Source organism: Oryx dammah, unplaced genomic scaffold (assembly GCF_014754425.2).
Source record: "Oryx dammah isolate SB20612 unplaced genomic scaffold, SCBI_Odam_1.1 HiC_scaffold_24, whole genome shotgun sequence".
In the NCBI taxonomy this organism is placed as follows: Eukaryota; Metazoa; Chordata; class Mammalia; order Artiodactyla; family Bovidae; genus Oryx; species Oryx dammah.
The window spans coordinates 26,616,086-26,639,547 of record NW_024070208.1 but is presented as its reverse complement, the minus strand read 5'-3'; the positions used below and the strand labels follow the sequence as shown (position 1 = coordinate 26,639,547).

The 23,462-nt window shown below is 37.8% G+C and overlaps 1 long non-coding RNA gene across 1 annotated transcript in view; it reads right to left on the bottom strand.

The window, feature by feature from the left end:
- Window positions 1-23,462, bottom strand: part of LOC120883123 — a 459,333-nt gene that overhangs the window by 254,349 nt on the left and 181,522 nt on the right. Inside the window, exon 5 of the long non-coding RNA XR_005725671.1 lies at window positions 6,547-6,640. This is a non-coding gene — a long non-coding RNA (uncharacterized LOC120883123). The remainder of the gene's footprint in view (window positions 1-6,546; window positions 6,641-23,462) is intronic.

The window sequence follows — 23,462 nt, the reverse complement described above, 5'->3', positions numbered from 1 at the left end:
TTCCCTCTCTTTTAGGGTGGGTGGGCCGTCTGTAATGAGCACCTGGATGCAACAGATGAGGAAGGCAAGTCATATTAATAAGTCTCCTTTGAACTCTCATGGCCTGTACTCTGGTGATTGAGAGGAAGTGACTTGTTCCAGCTCCAGAGTATTTAGTATATTTCAAATGTGGTTCATTTTGCCCTGCACTATCTTTTTGGGTGTGGGTTGTGGCACTAGTGGTAAAGAACTCACCTACCAATGCAGGAGACATAAGAGATGTGGGTTTGATCTCTGGATCAGGAAGGTCCCCTGGAGGAGGGCATGGCAACCCACTCCAGTATTCTTGCCTGGAGAATCCCATGGACAGAGGAGCCTGGCAGGCTATGGTCCACAGGGTCACAAACAGTCATGCACAACTGAGCGACTTGGCACTCACGCATGCGCAAAATACACAGACCATACAATTTACCACGTGAACCATTTTTAAGTGTACAGTTCAGTGGCATTAATCACCATTGCTGTGTAATAATTAACAAAAACCAATTCCAGAACGCTTCGTCAACTGAAAGTCTATACATATTAAATAAAAACTCTCCAGTTACCCCCTCTCAAGCCCCTGGCAAACACTATTCTACTTTCTGTCTGTATGAATTTGACTAGTACAGGTGCTTCATATAAGTGCATTAGTTGACTTTTTGTGTCTGGCAAAATCACATAGCAGAATGTCTTCAAATTTTGTCAGATGTCTTAAATATGCTTTGACCAAGAAGAAAGTCAGAGTCCCTCTTGAGCATATGGCATTTGTTTGTATCTTTATGTGACACTATATGTAGTTTAATCTCCTGTCAACGTGCAGCATGCATGTTATCTTAAGAGGGCTAAGGGCTGTATACTTTTACCCCTGAAACAGGAGAAGAGAAACAGAAATAGTTCAGTTGACACTGCTTCTTGAGGATGTGGGCAAGAACCTATGGGATCAGTATTAGTGAGAAGCAGGCATTGGAGGTGAGGGGTTATGGGTATTTCCCCTAACCCTTCTGACTTCTACCTTTTTTACAGGCTCCTGAATGAGCCATTTGTTGTTGTTGTCATTAATTTTTTTTTTTCTGGAGTGTCTCTCTTATTACAACCGTATGGCATGAATTGCTTCTAGTCTTACACATTTCCCTTCATCGATGCAATGATATAAAAGATTTTTTAAATGTTCAACCTTCATTACATTTCACTGCTTATGAAGATTTATGGATTTTGTTTCTATTAAATGGAACCAGAAGTTGTTTAAAATCTCAGTGTGTCCAGGCAGAAATGTTACTGAATCATTTCAAGACCTATGTGTGATATATTTCACAATATCAAATACATGCAGATAGATAAATCACATCACACTAAGATCATTAATTGATTCATGTATGTCTGTATGAGTGTGGGTATATGTGCATGTCTGTGACATAAATAACAATGGGATTTCTAGATGAATAAGACAGACAGTGAGGATAGAAAATGTCTCCATGAACATCTGATGAGCTATAATCAGCAAATTGACCAATCTGATACTGTCCCTGTCTCAGACATTAAAAAAGCAGTCAGAGAGGTGTGATCTTTACAGTGGATGTCACTTCATGGTCCACAGCTGTAAAATACATAAAAATATGAGGAGAGGAAAGAAGCTTTTCAACTCTGTTTGAAGACATAATCTGGATTCTTTTCAATGTTCTTTAAGAGATTCAAGTAAAGCATAAAAACTCCTTTTAAAATAATTTTGGCTGCTGGACTACAATTTACATGCAATTCTATGCAGAGATGAGACCATGTGCAGCCCTAGCTAGTACCACAGTTACAAGCTACAGTTTCACTTTTTTCTTTCCATCAGTAGAAACATCATTACATGGTCTTAACTGGGCATATTTTCAGTTCACCATTGCAAAGGAAAAAAAGGCAAAATTCAACTAGTGGGGTTACATCAAACTGAAAAGTTCATGCAAAGCAAAGGAAGCAATTAAAACAAAAAAGGCTACCTAATGAATGGGAGAAAATAGTTGCTAATCATATATCTGATAAAGGGCTAATATCAAAATATAAAAGGAACTCTCTTAACAACTCAACAGCAAAAAATAAAAACCCACTTTTAAAATGGGAAAAGAACCTGAATAGACATTTTCCCAAATAAGATATACAAATGACCAACAGGTATATGAAAAGATGCTCGCTCAAACACAATAGGATACTACATCACATCTGTTAGGAGGGTTATCACCAAAAGGACAAAATAATACACGTGTGTGTCAGTGTGTGTATCAAACCATCACAACGTACCATATATTACAGTTGTATTTGCCAACATCAATAAAGCTGGGGTGGGGGAAGACTTCTCTGATCTCACGACACTCTGTCCTTCCTCATTATAGCATTTACCTCATAGATAATCTTCATTTAATAAACATCTCCTGAGCACCAATTATACATCAGTCGGTATTGAGAGTATGGAGGTACATCATTAAACAAAGCAGATGAAATTGTTTAAATTGTCTAGTACTTGCTTGTGATTTTTCACAGGACTTGAAGTTCCGGGATGGTAGAAATATAATCTTTCCTGCTGGTATCTCAAATCTCAATGCTTAGCACTGGATTTGACACATAGTAAATAGGTTCTTAAAATTAGTTTTTGTTTAATGAGTATTACTGAATGACAAAAGCATGTCACTTTAGCATATAACAGAAACCTCCCATACTCAATATGCCGTCTTTTAGTTAAATTCTGCTAGCATTACAAATAAGCCAGTGACCACCAAAGACACATAAGTTTTCGCTTATAAGAAAAATTCAAACATGCTTGGTGTTGAATGGACTTGGGTGTGACATCAAAGGGGAAAAATGGATGAGGAATATCATTAGAGAAAATGCACTTTATACCTTCTCTTCTTCCTCCCTTCTGAAGAATAAGCTTTGCAACAGCCAGCAAACACATACAAAAGGACACCAAAATAAAACAAAAACAACCCCAAAACTTTCTTTGCATACAAATTGCATGACATCACATGGCATACATTTCTATACCCAAGTCCATATGACACCAAAGGCAAGTGTTAACATAGAAGATAGGCTTTGAAGGGACTTCTCTGGTGGTGGTCCAGTGGTTAAGAATCCACCTGCCAGTACATGGGACATGGGATCAATTTCTGATCTGGAAGATCCCACATGATGCAGAGCAAAAGAGTAGTTCCTACTTGCTGCCAACTAGAGAAAACCTGCACACAGCAATGAAGACCCAGCACAGCCAAAAACAAATAAATAAATAAACAAATTTAAGAACAGCAACAACAAAAAGAAAATATGCTTTGGGCCTTGGGTGATTTATCCATCAGGTAAATTTTAGGTTCTAATTTCCCTGTAGTTGCTTCTCCCAGAGATGAAGATAAAAACTCCCCAAAGTCACCCATCCAGAGAGCCCTGCAATGGAGAGAGACAGGAAGCATTCCTTCCAGGCAACAAGCATCTACTTACCACACACCAGTAAAAGTCTTTCCTTTTGGGAGCCTAGTTTTATTCCACATGACAAAGATAGCACAGAAACCATGTTACATCCATGTCAGCTAGGCATACAATGGCTTACCCACACCCTTTTCATTTTTCATTTTAGCTTTCCTTTTCTTTTTTTTTTAAATTATTTCTTTTCTACCACCTTTGTTTAATGGACCCCCTGTGAGCTATTCATGAAAATTCTTTAAACTAGGAGGAAAACTGATTACTAAGATTTATGAGGTTGTGATGATTTATTCACCTCTTACGGAAAGAGGCAATCCATCACACTTTGAAAGGCTAGACAATCAAGTTCTGCCTGTATTTATATGATATCATAAAACTGTTTTCTTGAAGTACAACTAAGCCACCAACTTAAAGATGACGCTGATTTGCTGTAGGCAGATATTTTGGACAAGAATATTGAGGATATTTTCAATGGAAAATAAGCTCAATAGTGGAATTACTTTGACTCAATATTGCCTGGCATTTAAATAAATTCATTTGGAAAAATGTTTGGTAGACATCTATCAATACAATGGGACTAAGTGCTATGCTAGATGTAACAGGTTTCCTATCAACCACGGGCTCACAAGAATTCACAGTATAATAGGAAAGTGAAGTGAAGAAGTGAAGTGAAGTCACTCAGTCGTGTCCGACTCTTTGTGACCCTGTGGACTGTAGCCCACCAGGCTCCTCCGTCCATGGGATTCTCCAGGCAAGAATACTGGAGTGGGTTGCCATTTCCTTCTCCAGGAGATCTTCCAACCCAGGGATTGAACCCAGGTCTCCCACATTAATAATAGGGAGACAGATAGTTAAATAAAAAATTATAACAATGCTAATTGCTAAAAACACAAAGCCAAAACTTGCCCAAATTGGAAAGTTCATTATTGTCTATATGAACCCAAAACCATGAGTCATGTCCATTTTTGACTGTTGGTGTTAAAGGATTTTCAATCTTTTACAGAAGAAAAAAAGATGTTATAGGAAACCCCAAATATGAAAAAAAAAAAAAGATCTACTTTCAATACATAAAAAGAAACAAGAGTGTACCCTTGCTTGTTTCTTTTTATGTACTGAAAGTAGATCTATTTTTTTTCATATTTGGGGTTTCCTATCAAATTGCCAACATCCGCTGGATCATCAAAAAAGCAAGAGAGTTCCAGAAAAACATCTACTTTTGCTTTATTGACTATGCCAAAGCCTTTGACCGTGTGGATCACAATAACTGGAAAATTCTGTAAGAGATAGGAATACCAGACCACCTGACCTGCCTCTTCAGAAACCTATATGCAGGTCAGGAAGCAACAGTTAGAAATGGACATGGAACAACAGACTGGTTCCAAATAGGAAAAGGAGTACGTCAAGGCTGTATATTGTCACCCTGCTTATTTAACTTCTATGCAGAGTACATCATGAGAAACGCTGGGCTGGAAGAAGCACAAGCTGGAATCAAGAGTGCCGGGAGAAATATCAATAACCTCAGATATGCAGATGACACCACCCTTATGGCAGAAAGTGGAGAGGAACTAAAAAGCCTCTTGATGAAAGTGAAAGAGGAGAGCGAAAAAGTTGGCTTAAAGCTCAACATTCAGAATACGAAGATCATGGCATCCGGTCCCATCACTTCATGGGAAATAGATGGGGAAACAGTGGAAACAGTGTCAGACTTTATTTTTTGGGGCTCCAGAATCACGGCAGATGGTAATTGCAGCCATGAAATTAAAAGACTCTTGCTCCTTGGAAGAAAAGTTATGACCAACCTAGATAGCATATTCAAAAGCAGAGACATTACTTTGCCAATAAAGGTCCATCTAGTCAAGGCGATGCTTTTTCCATTGGTCATGTATGGATGTGAAAGTTGGATGGTGAAGAAAGCTGAGGGCCGAAGAATTGATGCTTTTGAACTGTAGTGTTAGAGAAGACTCTTGCGAGTTCAGTCCTGGGTGTTCTTTGGAAGGACTGATGCTAAAGCTGAAACTCCAATACTTTGGCCACTTCATGAGAAGAGTTGACTCATTGGAAAAGACTCTGATGCTGGGAGGGATTGGGGGCAGGAGGAGAAGGGGATGACAGAGGATGAGATGGCTGGATGGCATCACCGACTCGATGGACATGAGTTTGGGTGAACTCTGGGAGTTGGTGATAGACAGGGAGGCCTGGTGTGCTGCAATTCATGGGGTCGCAAAGAGTCGGACACAAATGAGAGACTGAACTGAACAGCAGAAGGATAGGTATAAATGTGAGACTACTGGTAAAATTTCCCACCCGCCCTTTTTTTACAGTGGCTCCTTCTTGGTTATCTATTTTAAATATAGCAATGTATACATGCCAATCCTAAATTCCCTAATGATGTCGTCCCCCGACACCTTTCCTCTCTGGTGACAATAAAGTCATTCTCTAATTCCGTGAGTCTGTTTCTATTTTGTAAATAAATTCATGTGTGCGCCTTTCAGAATTTTCCAGTTGTATGTACTATTCCATCTCAGACAACTCTTATGTTGGAAAAAAATCTGATAAATGAATTTTATCTGAGATGCTAACGGCTTGTAGTCTAAGATATCAGCATACTGGAAATTTTTACACTAATAGAAATAAAATTTTACACTCTTAGAAATAAAACCTTTAACTTACTATTATGAATCATTGGAGTATCAAGCATTGCATGAGTTTCATCTCCAAATCTGAATACTTTGCCCTGATTTGTTCAAATTAAAATACTCTGACATTCATCAACTCCAAAAATCAAACACTGTTCTAAGTCATATGCATCCAGAAATAAATCATAAAAAACTACTGTTTTTTATCTAATTATGTGTGATATAGAATACACGATAAAACCAAAATGAAAAATTTATATAAAACTATTACCATCAGAATTATGGTAATCATGGGAAAATGACTCAAATTGTATTTTTTTAAAGGCCTGGATCATATTTTGCTTTTTATTTTTCCCTTTCACAAGAAAACTCAGAAATATGATACAGTAATTTTTAAAGAAATAATATATTCACATCCTTAACTAAGCATATACTCAAACCTCACCTGTGTATAACCACTGCAGGTCATGAGATTTCATTCTTTAAGCAGCCACATCCCAGATCAACAGCAAGCAGGCAGTCTGTAATTCCTGCAACTTCTGCTAAGAAAAAAATAATAATAATAATAAATAAACTCAAGAAGAAACTAATGGAGGAAACAGTGTCTTTTGATTTACTGAGCAGTCTTCCGAGTGCCATTCAGATTAGAATTTGTACTAGCAGGGGTTTTAAATCACCCCAGGCCAAAGGTTATCTGGAAATTCCAGAGAGAAGCAGAGAGAATAAGGCAGAGAGAAGCTCTTTAATTTTACCTCTGGAATATACAAACTCTGGCCATCTCTGGCCATCATACCTGGGTCAGGATTCTGGGAGGTGAGCCCACGGGTGAGGGAGGTGGGTCTGAGTCCTCAAGATAACAACTTATAGGAGACCAAGATAACTTTCTAGCAAAATCAGAATTTTAAAAGTCTAAATCAAGCGTCAGATTAAAGACTTGGTCACAGAGGTGAAAACTGTACAAGACGTTGGGATGGCCCTCCAACCAGTAAGATGGGAGCGGGCCAGAAATGTTGGGGGAAAACCTGAGGCCCCTTGACTGCCTCATCATAATGTCCACTACTTGACTGTATGGGGTGAAGAAAGCAAGGACAGAGCAGATATAAACAGAGGAAATGCTTCCGAGCAGAAGTTGTACAGCACGCACTTTTAAGAAAAAAGTATTTCTGAATTAAGATATGGAGTAGGCACTAGTGGGCAAAGGTTAGGATGCCCCAAGATATAAAGAGTGAATGCTAAATTCCTCTCAACTTTGTTCAACAGATTTCAATTCCCAAAGTGCCAAATTATTTTGGTTTCACTAAACTTAATCCCAAACACAAAGCTTCAGTTCATTAAAATAGCAACACCTAACATTCTCTGCAGCTAATTCAGTTGGTTTCAAAACTTCAGCAGAGCCCTTTTAATAGTTTCAAGCAAATTACACATCAAAACTGCTATTGGGGCTGCCTAGCAACAAAGCTAATTGCATAACATAAACTCGCTACAAATTCTTAGTAAAACAGATTTTTATTCAAATATAAAAGTTTTTCTCCACAGAAATATTTTTAAAGGTATAATGTGGAAATAACATATAAAATATTCCATTAGACTATCATATATATGAAAAACTTATATATGTACAAAATCAGTTTACCTCTGGAAACTGCATATTTATCACAATTAATGCATTAATAAATCTGTTTACTTTCTTCCACCCTCTGAGTGAAAGTGTTAGTTGCTCAGTCATGTCTAACTCTTCAGACCCCATGAACTGTAGCCTTCCAGGCTCCTTTGTCCATGGAATTCTCCAGGCAAGAATACTGGAGCCAGTTGCCATTCCCTTCTCCAGGGGATCTTCCCAACCCAGGGACTGGATCTGAGACTCCTGCACTGTAGGCAGGTTTTTTACCAACTGAGCTACCATGGAAGCCTCAACCACCCCTTGCATGTTGTAATATGTTTCCTCATTTATGAACTAGAGATGATTTCTTCTGAACCCATGAAGATGTCTTTATGGCATCATCCATGGAAGTAACTGTCCTGCTGGTTAGCACTACCATCCTATTCATGACACTAAGTTTGACAGAAGCCTTAAAATTAGCCATGCCAGACTTTCCTCTGTCTGACTTGTTATAGGGATGAAGAACATAGTCTGAGTTATTTTGGAAAAGCATTTGTTTACATGCTAAAAAAATCTACAACAGAAATCAAGAAGAATATTCATAGCCAATGTCACTGGACTATTTTTTACACAAGAACTAGATAAATCCTACAATCTCATTAATCTTACAATCACTAATATTAATAGATAATCCTGTGGTAGTGATTATGTCTCCATAAATATCAAATATATTTTAATGGCATGTTCATCATGAAAACATTAAAGTAAAAACCAAAATTTTATTATAGATTTCCATAGGAATGATTCAACTGTGACTAGTTCTTGTAAGGAAACGTTAAGGACTAGGTGTTTTTTCCTCTAACCTAGAACATTTTCCCTCTAACCTACAATCATCCTTCCAATCCACAAGTTTTTGAAAATTGATGATAAATGACTAATGCCCTATTAAGTTACTGTGCTGAACATTCATTAGTGTTCAATAAATATTCCTCCTCAGCATGTATCAATATCTAGCATTTTTATTTCATTTCTTACCATTCCCTTGAAAAATGATGATTGCAAATTATTTTATTCCACAGACCTTCAAATACTTAAAAACCACGTTAGTAGAAAATCTGACTTTTTTTAAAAGTAAGCTTTAGAATGTAATGTATCGGTTTTCCTGTATACTTCATAATGACCTGTGGATTTGTTCATTCTGCCTATAATCATTTAATTATTTGTTTAAGCCAGTATGAAAGCTGCTCACTATGGTGTTTTAATTTATTGCCTCAATCTGTAGTAAAGATTTACAAGATAACCTCATCCTTTCAATCTGTCATGACTGATAAAAGCTTTAAATAATCTATTAGAGAAAGGCAATGCCACACACCTGAGTAATGCTTCACATTTAGAGCCAATTTTGATATGCAGAATTCAGAAGACAAGGTGTTAATCATCCTTGTGACATTTCAGAAATCCCCAATGACTGACAACGTTTGGTGCTTAGTAAACTAAACAGGGCATTACTAAGACAATCATCAAAAAACTGCCTCAACTGTGAAGGACCAATCTGATCAAGAACAGATACACCAGTTCTGGTGAAAATTCTAAGGAACCATTTTCAACTGTAATAGTGGGGGTAATAACTGGGCTTAGGGAGAAAATTGGAACTGGCTTAATATTTCAGAGCCATACCATTCAGTAGTGCTTAGAGAAACACAGCTACGGTGTTCAAAAGCTATAGAATTGAAAACTGAAAAGACAAAAAGTGTCTCTACCATTCTCTAAAGTTGAAACTAAACAAAATATGCAACACAAAGTCAAAACAGATATAAGCCTGCACAAATGGAACAAAAAATTGACTTTGTTAATTCCTTGAAGAATAATGAGAAAGGAGATCTTTGTAATCAAGAGAGAATTATTTTGTCTTTTGTTTCTTTTGTTTTTTGTTTTTGGTCACTGACATGTTTTTTCCTGCAAACACTGCGGTGTTTCTTCCTGTTATGTTTCTTCCTAGGTGCATATGATTTAAGGACACTGAATGAGAGGAAGCAGGGTATTAAAACAGTTATTATAACAGTTACCCTAGAGAGGGTTCTAGGGTAAGAGCCTTCTTACTCTAGATGCTGGTTCCATCATCTCTTTCCATAAGATTTTTAGGCAAGTATATGCTTAAGATCTTCTTCTGTAGAATAGGAATAAATAACAGCACTGTATCATAATCTTGCTAGAAAAACTGACAGAAGGTACATAAAATTTTTAACATGGTAGCTGCTCCATCACTGATGCTCAGAAATAAATGGTAGCTATTATAATTAATAGCACTTTGAACATGTACATGCTCAACAGAGGCTGATCGGATGGATAGATGAATGCATTGCTGAAATAAGAGAGTTGGAGACAGTAAGCAAACAGCTCAGTAGGTATAGACATAAACCACTTGTTTACCGCATTTTACTCTCTGCAAAGACTGAATACCAGAAATGCTGAACTAGAAAATCACCAGTCCAGCAAATCAATGCAAGAGAATTGGGATAACCAAGCAGGGCAGTCCTTTCAGTTCTGGGTTATTTGTTAAAATTTTCAATTCACACAATGTTTTGAAATGTCATTTCATAGAAATCCCTCCACTCCTAGGAGTTTCCTCTTAGCCTCTTAATGTTGGAAATTTTAAATCTAAAAATCTATGAGACTGATAATGATATTTGTTTCATGTTCATCACAAAGCACTGACATTATTATTATCTCTATTTCTTAAGAAATTTAGAGTCAGAAACTTTTGATAACTTGTCCCAACCCCATATCTAGCAAATGGTAGAGCCAGGACTCAAACCTGGGTTTTAAATCGCATTTTAGTGCAATTGTATTCAATACCTACTATATGTGTGGTGCTGTTTAGATACTATGGATACAAAGGTAAACAATATGCCACAGCTCCCCTCAAATGGTTTATGAATTAATATTTTTTTTAAAAAAGAGAGAAATATACTCAAAACCACACTAAGTAGCTTATGAAAACTGTGGATTCTGGGTCCCACCCAGAGTTCTGATTCAGCAAGAACGGGATACAGGCCAGGAATCTGCACTTGTAAGAGGTCTTCCTAGGGTCATTCTCTCAGACAACACCTTGTTGTTGTTCAGTCACCAAGTCATGTCTGACTCTTTATGCTCCCATGGACTGCAGCAAGCACCCCCGTCCCTCACCACCTCCCGGAGTTTGCCCAAGTTCACAGTTCAAAAGCACTGATTCTGTGGCGCTCTGCCTTCTTTATGGTCCAGCTCTCACAACAGTACATGACTACTGGAAAAACCATAGCCTTGACTATATGGACCTAGAGACCACACCTAGAGAAAGTTTATAATAGAGACAAGTCTAGGAACAGAAAGGGACACTTCTTGGGATGATGGCTCCTGAACTGAGGGTTGAAGGACCAGTGGAAGTTATCTAAACACAGAGTAGGGAAGAAGAGTGAAGCATTTAGACAGAAAAACAGAATTTATCAAGGTTTTGAGAGGTGAAACTCAATACTGGGAAAATACGGCAGATAAAGTAAGTGAAGCCACTCAGTCATGTCTGATTCTTTGCGACCCCATGGACTATAGCCCACCAGGCTCCTCCATCCATGGGATTCTCCAGGCAAGAATATTGGAGGGGGGGTTGCCATTTCCTTCTCCAGGGGATCTTCCCGACCCAGGGATCAAACTGTATGCAGACTCCCACACTGCAAGAAGACTCTTCACCATCTGAGCCACCAGGGAAGCTCCATAGCAGTAAGTGTAACTAAATTAAAAGGGGGTAAAGGGGAAAGGATTTAGAGAAAATAAATGCAAATATCTAGGGATCAAGGTCCCATGGGAGTAAAATCCAGAGTTAGAGAATGTGCAGAAGGCCAGGGCTGCCCCAGGTGGACCTGAAGCAAATGAGCAAGAGACGTAAGTTGCTTCCTCCCAAACTTCTCTGAATCTCAGATTGTGCTATAGTGAGAGTTGTACTAGTTATTCCTGAAAAATAATATTTCCCTTGGAATGACCTGTTTCAGTTAAAATGTGTCTCTAAGGAGGATCTGAGCCAAGTTAGTAGCAGGTTTCTATATACAAAACACATATTTCAAGATGAAACAGTGAATCTTCAAATTACACTTAAGTCAATACAAGTTACAAAGCTAATGAAAGTGCAGTAGAGGTGAGACCCAGTAGCTCTTAATCTTCTGTGCTTTGCTTTACCGAATTTGAAGTCTTTCCTCTCAGGTATGCAGAGCAGATGTAAAATGGTTATGCCAGGCCTTGTCCTGCTTAGAGGCCTCCTACATCTAAACCATTATCAATATTCCCTGGGTTCTGTGTAGTAAGAGTTGGCCTTTTAGACTGAATCTTCTCCATTTCAGCCATGGAGAATGACATTTGTTCTCCACAGTCTTTGGTTTGAAGAAAGTGGGTATAATAGTTTGAACATAACCAGATGGATAAGAAAAATGACACAAAAACACGCAAGCTTGTAATAGGGCATAGTCATTGATCGTTGGAGAAAGACATCTGTCCGACCTAGAAAGTCAGAGATAAGAGTGGCTCAATTCCAGCAATCTGGGAGACAAAGAAGCAGCACATTTCATCAGCAGCCAAAGTTAGATTGCTCTGTCAGGCACGAGGGTGTTTCCATTATGTCCTACTCATGTAGGAAAGGGCTGGGATAGGAGAAGCCAGGAAGCAGAAGAAATCACTTCATGGCTAGTTGTTCCTATTTCTCATGGTATTTCCTGAGGGACATCACTGGCTTTTACTTTATCCTGGACAATTCTTTCATTTGCAAGCTTTTCTCATTTACTCAAACATATTTGTTATCCCTGGCCCCTGCATACTAAATGCCAAAAGTGACCCCAAAACTCTCCCTAGTGAGGATGAATTCCCTTGAGGAGAACCACTGAGTAGATCTTTGAACCCTTGGAGAGGATCTTTGAGGTCATCAAGGTTCCACATTTCTATTTTGTAGATAAAGAAAGTGAACTCCATTCCAGATTTTATTAAGTAGGGACAAGCCTAGAACCTGATTTTCATGACTCTCAGGTAAACACTTATCCCCTATTTCTTGGTGCTGCCAGATTTTGAAATGGTTCCCTACCTTCCCACTGACATCTCTTATTTACACCATCTAAAACCTCTCTCTTGACCACAAGGAAAATGCAGATTTCTGACAACTTCTCTCTGTAGCAACATTTGCTGGCCTACTTTATTTCTTGAACTTAAAGTACTGGCTAGAACTGAAGCCGATAGGCAAAAACTAGGCTTAGAGCTACGGGAATACCCAGACATCTTTAGATGGAAAGTGTAGGCAAGATTAATGGATCTTATCCTCATGAAATTTCAGAGTAAAGATTAAAAAAAGAACTGAAAAGCTTCCCAAGAAAAAGGTGAAAAACAAATTTCTTTAAAGAAATAATAATCAAAAAAAAAAAAAAATAAAGAAATAATAATCAGATTTACACCATAATTTTTATTAGAAACATTGGATCCAAGTAATAATAGCCAGTAAGCTTTGCTATCAAGTAGATAAAGAAATAAAATCTTCAAATTGAAGGGAGGAGGGTAGCAGTGTTAATTTCTGAAACTAGAATTCTGTATCATTCAAAACAGGAGATAAAATGCATGCATATATGAATATATATTCAGGCGTATATGCAATAAAATGTTTATCTGACATACAAAACAATTACCTCAGTTTTTTCCCCCAAAAAAGTGAGAAGTCTAAGAAAGACATTCAGTTCAGTTCACTGGCTCAGTTGTGTCCAACTCTTTGTGACCCCATGAACTGCAGAATGCCAGGCTTCCCTATCATTACCAACTCCCAGAGTTTACTCAAACACATGTCCATTGAGTCAGTGATGCCATCCAACCATTTCACCCTCTGTCGTTCCCTTCTCCTCCTTCTGCCTTCAATCTTTCCCAGCATTAGGGTCTCCTTGGTGGCTCAGACGGTAAAGCATCTGTCTACAATGTGAGAGACCTCGGTTCGATCCTTGGGTTGGGAAGATTCCTTGGAGAAGGAAATGGCAACCCACTCCAGTACTCTTGCCTTGAAAATCCCATGGATGGAGGAGCTTGGTGCAGGCTACTATCCAAGGGGTTGTAAAGAGTCGGACACAACTGAGCGACTTCACTTTCACTTTCACTTTCAGGGTCTTTTCCGATGAGTCAGTTCTTCACATCAGGTGGCCAAAGTATTGGAGTTTCAACTTCAGCATCAGTCCTTCCAATGAATATTCAGGACTGATTTCCTTTAGGATGGACGGGTTGGATCTCCTTGCAGTCCAAGGGACTCTCAAGACTCTTTTCCAACACCACAAAAGCATCAATTCTTTGGGGCTCAGCTTTCTTTCTAGTCCAACTCTCACATCCATACATGACTACTAGAAAAACCATAGCCTTGACTAAACAGACCTTTGTTGGCAAAGTAATGTCTCTGCTTTTTAATATGCTATCTAGGTTGGTCATAACTTTCCTTCCAAGGAGCAAGAGTCCTTTAATTTCATGGCTGGAATTACCATCTGCGGTGATTTTGGAACCCAAAAGAATAAAGTCTGTCACTGTTTCCATTGTTCCCACATCTATTTTCCATGAAGTGATGGGACCAGATGCCATGATCTTAGTTTTTTGAATGTTGTTTTAAGCCAACTTTTTCACTCTCCTCTTTCACTTTCATCAAGAGGCTTTTTAGTTCTTCTTTGCTTCCTGCCATAAGGGTGGTGTCATCTGCCTATCTGAGGTTATTAATATTTCTCCCAGCAATCCTGATTCCAGCTTGTGGTTCATCCAGCCCAGCATTTCTCATGATGTACTCTGGATGTAAGTTAAAAAGCAGGGTGACACTATACAGCCTTGATGTGCTCCTTTCGCAATTTGGAACCAGTCTCTTGTTCTATGTCCAGTTCTAACTCTTGCTTCCTGACCTGCATACAGATTTCTCAAGAGACAGGTCAGGTGGTCTAGTATTCCCATCAACAAAAGAGTCCAAAATGCAGTACTTGGATGTAATCTCAAAAATGACAGAATGATCTCTGTTGGTTTCCAAAGCAAACCATTCAATATTACAGTAATCTGAGTTTATGCCCCAACCAGTAATGCTGAAGAAGCTGAAGTTGAATGGTTCTATGAAGACCTACAAGACCTTCTAGAAGTAACACTCAAAAAAGATGCCCTTTTCTTTATAGCGAAAGTGAAAGTGAAATCACTGAGTCGTGTCTGACTCTTGCAACCCCATGGACTATACCCCAGCAGGCTCCTCCATCCATGGGATTTTCCAGGGAAGAGTACTGGAGTGGGTTGCCATTTCCTTCTCCATCATTATAGGGAACTGGAATGCAAAAGTAGGAAATCAAGAAATACCCGGAGTAACAGGCAAATTTGGCCTTGGACTGCAGAATGAAGCAGGGCAAAGGCTAATAGAATTTTGCCAAGAGAATGCACTGATCATAGCAAACACCCTCTTCCAAACACACAAGAGAAGACTCTACACATGGACATCACCAGATGGTCAATACCAAAATCAGACTGATTATATTATTTGCAGACAAAGATGGAGAAGCTCTATACACTCAGCAAAAACAAGACCAGGAGCTGACTGTAGCTCAGATCATAAACTCCTTATTGCCAAAGTCAGAATTAAATTGAAGAAAGTGGGGAAAACCACTAGACCATTCAGGTATGACCTAAATCAAATCCCTTATGACTATATAGTAGAAGTGACAAATAGATTCAAGGGATTAGATCTGATAGACAAAGTGCCTGAAGAACTATGAAGAGAGGTTTTTGACATTGTAGAGGAGGCAGGGATCAAGACCATCCCCAAGAAAAAGAAATGCAAAAAGGAAAAAGTGTTTTCTGAGGAGGCCTTACAAATAGTTCTGAAAAGAAGAAAAGTGAAAGGCAAAGTAGAAAAGGAAAGATATACCCATTTGAATGCACAGTTCCAAAGAATAGCAAGGAGAGATAAGAAAGCCTTCCTCAGTGATCAATGCAAAGACATAGATGAAAACAAAAGAATGGGAAAGACTAGAGATCTCTTCAAGAAAATTAGAGATACCAAGAGAATGTTTCATGCAAAGATGGGCACAATAAAGGACAGAAATGGTATGGACCTAACAGAAGCAGAAGATATTAAGATGTGGCAAGAATACACAGAAGAACTATACAAAAAAAGACCATCAAGGCCCAGAGAAGCACGATGGTGTGATCACTCACCTAGAGCCAGACATCCTGGAATGCGAAGTCAATTGGGCCTTCGGAAGTATCACTACGAACAAAGTTAGAGGAGGTGATGGAGTTCCTGTTGAGCTATTTCTAATGCTAGAAGATGTTGCTGTGAAAGTGCTGCACTCAATATGCCAGCAAATTTGGAAAACTCAGCAGTGGCCACAGGACTGGAAAAGGTCAGTTTTCATTACAATCCCAAAGAAAGGCAATGCCAAAGAATGCTCAAACTATGGCAAAATTGCACTCATCTCACAAACTAGTAGAGTAATGCTCAAAATTCTCCGAGCCAGGCTTCAAAAGGACTTGAACCGTGAACTTCCAGATGTTCATGCTGGATTTCAAAAAGGCAGAGGAACCAGAGATTAAATTGCCAACATCCATTGGATCATCAAAAAAGCAAGAGAGTTCCAGAAGAACATCTACTTCTGCTCTATTGACTACATCAAAGCCTTTGACTGTGTGGATCACAACAAACTGTGGAAAAGAAAGACATTAAGTAAAATAAAGTAAAAATAAAAATTTAAAAAAAAGACATTAGTTTTTTTAATATAATGAAACTAACTCAATTTAAAACAATGTAATTCCTGGTGTGCCAGCTGCAGCACACACAGAATCCACTAGGCATGTGTATGAAAGATGTCAGAGAGCTCAGTGCAGGGAGACCACACCAGGGTGAGCAGACGGGGTGACCTCTGGGTTTGTTCATTCACAAATGGCACCCCAGTCTACCTCTAAAGCAGGTTATGCATACAGTCACAGAGTTGAACAAGTGAGGTTTAATTCTTGAAATTTTTGATGGTTTGAACTTCTTTCCCAGAAAACTTAAATGACAGTGGCCTAAATAATATAGGGATTCATTTTTTCCTCATAAAATAAGAACCCAGCATGAATGGAACTTAAGGTCATTGAATTAAGTGAAATAAATCAGAGAAAGATGAATACTGTAAGATCTCACTTGCATATGGAATCTAAAAAAGTCAAACACTAAAGACAGGTACTAGACATGGGGGAAATTTTGGTTACAAGATGAGTAAGTTCTGGGGATCTAACATACAGCATGGTGAATATAGTTTACAATACTGTTTTATATGCTTGAAAGTTGCTAAGAGAGTAGATCTTAAATGTTCTCACTGTAAAAAAAAAAAGGTCATCATACGGTTTTTGACTGAAGCATTAACTAATGGTACTATGGTAACCATTTCACAGTATATATGCATCAAATCAACAGATTTTACACCTTAAACTCATTATTTTATATGTCAATTATATGCAGGGGGAGAACATTCAAGCCCAAGGAATGACATAAGCAACAGGAGTCAGGTAAGCAGACTGGACAGACAAAGAGCAGGAATCAGAACAGCAGTTCTCAGCCTGTAGGCCTGGGACCTGGGGCTAAGCAGCTCTTACAAGAGGGCTGTAAGTCAAGGTATCAGACTCCTGGCAGACAGACTGAGTAGTACCCTTACACATAAATACTACTACTCTCACTCAAATGTATTAGGTTCCATTGTGATTAGATAAATTTGTATGAATTTAAAAGAACTAGTAAATTTATTTTCAGTATCTAATCTTGCATTTTCTCAACTAGTAAGTATTAAAATATAAATTCTCCATATCAAGAAGTGTATAGGTTTGTTTTTTTTTATGGTTAAAGTGAGAATTTCACACTTTTAACTATTGTGTTAATAAATATTGGAGGTTTCATTCTCTGACAATGGAGATGGGAGAGGCAGTGTATATGAAGCAGCCCAGACACCATAGGCAGTTGAAGACTTTTTTTTCTAACTAATATTTGGATTAAAGAGAAAATCAAATACAACATTTTATAAAAATGTATTAAAAGGTTACATATTAAAACCTGTAAACTTTGAAGCTTTTTCCAGGAAATACAAAGTGTTAAAGTCGATGTAAAAAGAAAGGGACGACAGAGGATGAGATGGTGGGATGGCATCACTGACTGAATGGACATGAGTTTGACTAAGCTCTAGGAGATGGTGATGGACAGGGAAGCCTGGCATGCTGCCGTCTGTGGGATTGCAAAGAGCTGGACATGACTTAGTGACTGAACAACAATAACAATGTGGTCTTTAAATATAGACAACACTGGAAAAGTTGATAAGTAGTTGTATGCTAGAAGGAATCTCTCTCAAAGAATAGATAATTATTGTCATATTCAAACTATTCCAGGAAATTGGAAAATATTTTTTCAAGACTAACATAAGCCAGATACCCAAACTGAACAAGAACAAAGTAAAGCATAATCTAATTATGACTTAAGAATACAGGATAAATATACAGTACCCTAAACATTAATATATTAAATTCAGCCTTCTATTAAATATTAATTCACAACGATTAAGTAGGGCTTATTTCAGGATGTTTTAGTATTAGGAAAATCTACATGAACAGATTAAACAAGAAAAACTCATAGATCATTTTGAAATATGACAAAAAACATTTAGTAAATTTCACCTCACTTTCATGATGGAGGAATTATATCTTACTACTAATTGACTGGGAAAATACAGGATAAGACACCATAAATGAATTAAATAACACTTTCAAATGAATTTGACTTTCCTTAATTATAGTAGTTAATGTGATAATGGGTGACTGGCAGAAGCCTTCAGGAAACTACACAGTGAAACATTAGAAAGGTTGCTATTAGTTTCTACAGTAAAATAAAATGTTGTGTGCATCCAAAGTTGTGCTGGAGTAAAAAGAAAAAATCCCCAATCTCAGTTCCTTACAACTATATAGGTCTACTTTTCACACTTCATGACAATCCCTTGTCAGTTCCGACTTTGTCCCACATGGTATATGCGACTTCAAAACTCCACCTCTTTGTTATTTGTCAGAGAGATATTCCACACATGCACAAAGATATTTGTATAAATATGTTCACTGAAAACCCAAAACCCATCACTAGCAGAATAGTTTTCAAAAGTATGGTAAATCCCTACTATGAATCAAGAAAACTTATCTTCAGGAATTGAAAAGCTCTATGAATGATTAAGGAAAAGTTATACAAAGATACATAGAAAACACTAGAGGTCATCTCTGGGCAGATTGTAGAATAAGGGAATTATAATTGAGATGTTCTCTTTTCTTATTTTATACTTCTATGTTGTTTGAACATACTGTATAATAATCATATACTATTAATATATACTTATATTTCCTTTTTTTCTTAATTTCAAATATACTTCAAGTATACTACTGTAGACTCACTATGATGGCTTTATCAAGTTCTTGTGTTTCTGGGACATTGTATTTTGGGGTTTTATTTTTATTTGTGGGTTTTTTTTGGTTTATTATTTGTCATACAAAAGTTTAAGACAAAGATAATACCTTTGTAGTTTATATTCTTTATTATTACATTATAACCCTCTATACCCCAATTAATTCCTTGAGATTTGGATTCCACATTCTAGAAAATTGTAGTATCATTCCTGTTTTCATCTTGTTTGCATTTGGTGAGTGTGTTTTGCCTCTTGTTTCCTTTGTACTCTTTTTTAGTTATTGTGGTGTGCTTCTCCCAGATCTTACAGAGCCTTGACTTTAAAAGTATAACTGAAGTCAGAAAGTTGATGGATTCAATGAAACTCTGAAACAATGAAATATTCAAACAAGTTCTTTGAAAAGTTACATGCTTAGCTGGCCATAATGTCTTATTGGACAGATAAGGTAAGCATCAGTGAAATTTTACATACTTGTTCTCTTTAATTGAAAGTAAATGTATACCCATTATTTAACTTGCCATTTTAAAGTTGAATTTATGTGTCAGCCTGTTTTCTAAGGAAGGAGAAGAGCTTTCCTAATATTTAAGGATTTGTTTTAAGAGTTCTAAGAATTGTTGATTTGTAAAGTTGACACAAGACTGCTTTCTATAGGAAACTATTTAAACTGTTTATGGTATAAGATTGTGTGTATTCTATCATGTGGTAAACCACAGCTGTCATAGGAGATTAACCTTAACTACCAATTATATCTCACTGTGATCTCAACAACTAGAGCTAATTAAGTCTACTTCTTTAAGGGACTGTGCAGGTTACCTGAACGCAAAACATAAAAATATTTTCTTATATAAACTACCTTTAATAAAATACAAGTGACTCTAACAGATTAAAAGATAAGAAATAAAAAATCTCAATTTGCCATGTCAGTAAGACTAGTATGATCGAACAAAAATGTAATGTGTATCTTATGGGTTATTTTCAGAGAAACTGCAAAAGATGAAGACTAACATTCATGAAAAAAAAATTCCACAGATAGATCTAAACCTCTTTCACCTTGAGACTCACATCTGTTGCCAGGATAACTGAGCTGGAAGAAGTTCAAAAACTGTCTACCATACTTAGCAAAAATCTTTATCCCCATAGAAACTGAGGACTTGTTACACTGAGTATGTCTCCAACAGCAAGATAAAATGGTGAGCTAAGTCTCTCTCATAGTCCAAGCACCATGAAAGACATTAGAATACAGCAGTGACATGTGTAAACACTGCCCTCCTGAACTTACAGTTTAATATTGTTGTTTAATCGCTAAGTCATGTCTGACTCTTCGCGACCCCATGGACTGAAGACTGCCAGGCTCCTCTATCCGTGGGCTTCTCCATGCAAGAATACTAGAGTGGGAAGCCATTTCCTTCTCAGGGGGTCTTCCTGACCCAGCAATCGAATCCACATCTCCTGCATTTTCAGGCAGATTCTTTACTACTGAGCTACTAACGAAGCCTTACAAATTAATATATTAATACTCGCCTGTTACCCTGCTCTTGCTGCCCAATTTGGTACCATTAGCCACACATAGATATTTAAAGTTAAATTTAATAAAGTTTAAAATCAGTCATGCTAGCCATATTTCAAGTGCTAATGTACAACATGATGACTATAGTTAACACTAATATGCCTTCCCTGGTGGCTCAGAGGTTAAAGCATCTGCCTGCAATGTGGGAGACCTGGGTTCAATCCCTGGGTTGGGAAGATCCCCTGGAGAAGGAAGTTGTTGACAGAGTAGATCCTAAGAGTTCTCATTACAAAAGAAAGAGATTTTTTTCTTTTTTTTTTCCTAGTCATTTTATTTATTTATTTATTTTTACTTTACAATATTGTATTGGTTTTGCCATACATCAACATGAATCTGCCACGGGTATACACATGTTTCCCATCCTGAACCCCTCTCCCACCTGAGATGATGGATGTAACTAAACTTATTTGGGTAACTATTTCACAATATATACCTTAAACTTACTTACACAGTACTGTGTGTCAATTATAACTCAATAAAACTAGAGAAAAACAAATTTAGGACTTAACTAAAGGTAAGTCCTATCTATGAGGTAAAAAGAAAGGAAAGGGAAAAATCTATCTATGAGGTATGAAGTAAAAAGAAAGAAACGGGAAAATCCATTTCTTTGCTATCTCTTTGTAAATTCTGAGATATTTAATACTGAAACAGGTCATGTAACTCTTGCTCAGCATCACCATCCCATGGTTATGGAGGAGGCCACATTACATCTATACCCTTGCTAGAGCTATGAAAGAATTTCAGTATATTTAAAAGCACAATACCTTGCATACGAGAATTGCACAATAAATATCTGGACAGTCCCTGAGAGGTGTCTATATCCCTGAATTAGTGCAAGCTTCCAGTAATCTTTTTCTTTCTGAGCCTAGGTGATCTAGCCAGCATTTTACTCTACAAACATCTGTCCTTCCAAGACCACAGCTGCTCTTCATCTTTTTTTTTATTACTATACCAGGCCATGCAAAATGAGCACAAGCCTTCTCTCCTCTGTGTTACACTTAGGTAAGGTGGGAGGACTAACACAGCAGGGTTGCTGGGTCCTCTCCCCTAACCCATATGCCTTGCCACTGAGTCTGAGTCTGATTATACTGCCAGAACTCACAGGAAAGCTCCCCTGGCAGGGCAGGGCCTTTACCATTGCATCTTGCAACATGACCTCTACTGCTCGACTCCCATCCTCATCTCCCAGCTCCCATTCTTAGACCCACTCAATCTGTCTGACGTGAATGTGGGTCAAGTTTTACTTTTCCTCAGGAGGTTCCTCACCCAGTGTAAGTCTGACATTGATTGTATCCTGTAGTAGCTGCTGGTCAGTTGTGATGTAGCTGTGTCTGTACAAACTTGGTCAGAGTTGTTCATGTTGTGGTCCCTTGTGCTAAGTGATACGTGTTGATCGATAACTACGATGAGTTGAATTTCCATGTAAAATATCTTTAGGAAGCTCATACTATGATTCAGCTTTGACATGAAAAGCTGCTATATACGAAGGAAGGAATGGAAACAGCAATGGAACACAAGTGTGAACTTAGTAAAGCCAAACTTTGTCACTGGAAGAATGACTGAAATTCTATATTTTATTGCAAAAAACAATAATCAAGTGCTCTGTAGGAACTAAAAAAGAAAGACACCCACAACTAAATGAATCTGTGTTACATTCTGTTACTGCTGCTGCTGCTAAGTCGCTTCAGTCGTGTCAGACTCTGTGCGACCCCATAGACGGCAGCTCACCAGGCTCCCCCATCCCTGGGATTCCCCAGGCAAGAACACTGGAGTGGGTTGCCATTTCCTTCTCCAATGCATGAAAGTGAAAAGTGAAAGTCAAGTCGCTCAGTCATGTCCAACTCTTCGTGACCCCATGGACTGCAGCTTACCAGGCTCCTCCATCCATGGGATTTTCCAGGCAAGTGCACTGGAGTGGGGTGCCATTGCCTTCTCCGTCTGTTACTGAGATAATGGAAAAGAACTGACAATCACACCTAAGCAACATATGTGAAGGGAGAGGAAATTGCTCAGACCATCAGATGGATGAAGGAAAATTCAAAGCAATGAGAGGTTGATGTGATTGGTTTGTGCATGCAATGGGACTAGCATTAAAGGACCAAACACTATTTTGTTTTCTAATTTTGAACAGGAACCACTTAACTTCCAATAAAAGTGATTTAATTGATAAAAACATGAAATTGAATTTAGACAAGTATAGAAAACCCTAGAGAAACTCCGGTATTCTTTGACATGCTTAGAAATAATATTATGAATATAATGAAATCAAGAAATCAAAATCATGAGTTTGAGTAACAAAGAGTGGTTTATTACTGTGTTGCTATGCTAAATTGCCAATGGCCAAAAGTTTGGTTCCACACTTAAGAGTGTAAAGCAAAAAAAAAAAAAAAAAAAATCTAGAGTAAGAAATCATCCCCCAAATAAACATCACTTCCCCCCAAATAATTATTTGTGACAGCTGAGTGATTAAATTCCATCAAAGAAGCCCCAAAGAACCTAAGTAACCCATCAAGCATGTTAGTCCTGGATGCTTTTGAGATGTGTCTAGACAGTTCTAGCAAGAACAACAAAATGATAGCACTAAAACTGTTGGTGGATTGGAGAAAAATTCCAAAGAAAACAACGGAGCATTTCTTTCAAGAACTGTTGCATCAGCAAGGTTTCGGACATATGCATTTATGGATGTGAGTCAAAAGTCATTTAGAAGAGTCAGACCATGAATGGGA